Source organism: Rhinolophus sinicus, chromosome 2, assembly GCF_057876585.1.
Source record: "Rhinolophus sinicus isolate RSI-liver-muscle chromosome 2, RSI-T2T, whole genome shotgun sequence".
Lineage (NCBI taxonomy): Eukaryota > Metazoa > Chordata > Mammalia > Chiroptera > Rhinolophidae > Rhinolophus > Rhinolophus sinicus.
Window position 1 is genome coordinate 103,607,902 of NC_142502.1, and position 3,528 is coordinate 103,611,429.

Genomic DNA, 3,528 nt, shown 5'->3' on the forward strand with positions numbered 1-3,528 from the left:
CAAAAAAAATTTTAAAAAGAAAGGACTCCTGTCATCACCGCGTCCTCTTCCTCCAGTAGTCACAGCCCGAAACTCTTTTCAGACCCGTGTCCTGCTGCTTTGGTCAGCGAGTTACCCATCCATAAAGGTCATTGTGTCTCCCAGCCCCACTGAGAACTTACGAAGAGTCCCCAGGGACTAATAATTCTTTGTATAGAGTAAACACCTTCCCTGAGCTACTTGGCCCTGCCGGTGATATTTGAAAAGTACTATTGATTGTTTTGAAGGGGAAGATTTGAAAGCAGGAGAGCAGCAGCTGTGTATCCAAATTGGCAAGTTGGGCTTCTTGATCTGGGGCCCAGGGCCCCCTAGGAAGTTTATTGCAGGCCCTGAGGGGTTGGTGGATCCCCTGAAACACTATGCAAAATATTTTGTGCATGGCTTTAAAAAATGATTTTTGACAGTGGGCTGTGATTTTCCTCCGAAATGACTCGAGACTGGTTCAGAATCTTTATGTTAAGCCGAGGAAACTGAGCCCAGAGAAGGAAGGGACTTCCCCAAGTGACTCAGCAGAGCCAGACCTACACCTCGGGCTCCTGACTCCAAGTCCTGTGCTCTCTCTTCTGTACCGAGGGCCTGCCTCCCAAATCCAGCGGGGTTGGACCTAAGCTCAAGTCCGGGACACCTGCACTGTGAGGGGGACGGAGCCAGTGGGGCCAGTAGGGCCATCCCTGAGCCACCTGACCTATGAGCATGGCCGCAGCTCTGCCCGTTGGTCAAGGCCCAAATCTGACCATCCCAGTCTCGTATGAGGAGAAGGGGGGTCGGTTCAGGGCAAGGGAGCCCCTCACTGGTGGATCTCTGTCTCCCCCATGTCCTCATTCCCTGTCCTTTTGCCTTCCCTCGTCTTACATTCTCCAGTGTCTCTCTTTTTCTTTCCTGCATCTTTCTGGTGGTTTCCATGACAATGTTCTCACTGGTCTATAGCAAAATGAAAAGAATAAGGGTAATGTGGTATTTTTGGTTAAAGATAAATGTACTTAATTTAAAGAATGATTCTTTATTCTGAAATTACATCCCTCCTACTTTTTTAGTATTCAATGTGTTTTTACGAAATAATGGCAATAACACAATGGTTGTTTTTTTCAGTTTTCCATGTTATTGCTTGGTTGTTATATATGTTGTTAAATATATACAAATTCTGTCAGTCTGCAAAATTTTTTGCAAGTTTTATCAGTCTGCGACATCCAAAATAAAATTCTGGAGAAAAGTGACCTAGTGGAAATTGTGTTTCTCAATCCATTCCTGAAGGAACTCTAAAGGTAATCTGGGGAGATGATGAACGAGGAGGTGTCTGAGAGTGTTTGAGATGTGGCGACAGCACAGCAAAGTCTTCTTAGAGAAGAGGACCTCAGTGGGAAGTCTTTGGAGGTGAGGAGGCACCGAGGTCCAACGTAAAGCGCCCAGGACAGCCCTGGATGCCAGCAGGAGGGCTCTTTGTGAAGCTTGAAGGGGGACTAGGATTTGGACAAGCAGAGAGTAAAGGCCTTCCAAGCAGGGATCCAGAGTGAGCAAAGACGAGAATGTGTAGAGCGCAGGGAGAGCATAGCGAGACAGGCTGTCTGCTAGTGGAAGGATGCAAAGTGGAGTCAGGGCAGTGTGTGCTCCAGGGAACTTGGGGGACCATGAGAGTAACCCCAGCTGAGATGACGCTTCAGTGGACAGCTGGGCCAGTGGTAGCAGTGCTGGAGTCAGGGAAGGAGTACCCCAGACCTAGCCTGGGAGCCATGGGTATGAAGGTGAGGGAGGCCGCCCTGCTCTGTCTGTGAGGAGGGGAGGGGACTCCTGAGAGAGGGAGAGGCCCAGCATGCACTGGGAGAGGTCAATACCTGCCCAGCCTCAGGTCTCTCTCTCTCTCTCTCTCTCTCTCTCTCTCTCTCTCTCTCTCTCTCTCTCACACACACACACACACACACACACACACACAGAACCAGGGGCCAGACTCAGAACACACAGCTCTCATTTCTTCCCAGGATAGGCTGAGCCTTGGGGAAGGGGAGGGGGTAGCTGTCAGCTCAGCTGGGGAGAAAGGCCTGAAGGGAGAGGACAGAGCTAACTAACCAGCAGCCTCTTCCAGACCTAGGCAGCCCTCAGACCCTGGGGCTTCCAGCTGGAGGACAGAAGTGGACAGTCATACCTAGTGGCCGTTGCCTCCCACCCAAGGCAGTGGATTGAGCTCCAGGCCTTCCTCAGAGGGGTCATGGAGGGCTCCCTACAACCTCTATGTTAGGTGAAATGCTCATGCAGAAGACAGTCCCCAGAGCATTCCGTGCGGCTTCGGAGCATCACAGAGGGATGGCCCACCCTGGCGCCCTGGACACGCGGCCTAAGTGTCGGGTGCATGTACAGCCTCGCTGGCACTAGATCATCAGCATCTCGTCCTGCTCCCACTCAGTGAGTTTCTGAGCCACATTAGTACTCAGTCTCTTTGGCAATGAGGGCCCCTTGTCCACCTCCAGGAGCCATGAGGTAATCACGACTCCTTCATCGGCAAGTGAAAGAAACCCAAAACAAACTAACTTATTTTAAAAATAAAAACCAAAAAGAACAGTACTAGGGCAGTAGCTGTGTGAGGCTGGCTTCCAGGTTCCAGAGATACGCATGCTGACATCAGATGTCTTTCTTCTTGTTTCCAACCTTTGCACAGGCCCCATTCTCTTTCTCTCCAAGAGGAAGACTGCCTCTCTGCGGAGAGTGGGAGGGGGAGGGCAAAGCTCTATACAGCCCCCAGCACCTCCACTCAGCACCCATATAGAAAACCCTGGAAAACTTTGATTGGTCCAAATTGGGCCAATCACTGCGGCCGGGAGTGCAGGGACTGGTTGGTATCAGCAGAGCCTCATGGAGCCCGGGCAGAGCAGGTTCCCAAAGGCAGGGGAGCTGAGGGGTCGCCGGGTCCTCGGGAGATGCCAGCAGGCAGAAACACGGGTGTCCGGAATATCCCAAGTTGCAACACACTGGGGATTGCTCTGGATTCGTGAAGGGCTCCCCCAGGGGCAGGAATGAATTACAGATATGTTCCTTTCGCTGCCTCCCATCCCCCAAAAGCCTTAAAGCTATGTTCCATATTCCATAGACCAGTGGCCTTCAATCACTTTTTTTTTTTTACTACAAAAGATACATTTTATACTGGTATTCGGACAACCAGTAGATATTGTTGGCATCCCTCTCAATCGGTTTTTATCTATGTCGTGCTTGTTGTTGAATATTTAGAAAATCACCACTGTGTAACTAAAGTAACAAAAAAATACTTACATTGCTATTAATATATGGGATCTGCTCTGACATTTTCTATTCTATTCTATTTCATCTTTTTAAAATGTTGGTTAGAATCCACCAAATTGATTTCACTGCCCACTGATGGTCTGTCAATTGCTCTACCACTGTACTGAGTCCAACTGGTTTGACTGCCCAACTCACTGTAGACATCTTGGCAGACTGCATATACCCATCCATCCATCCATCCCAGAAACATTTAGTGACACATAC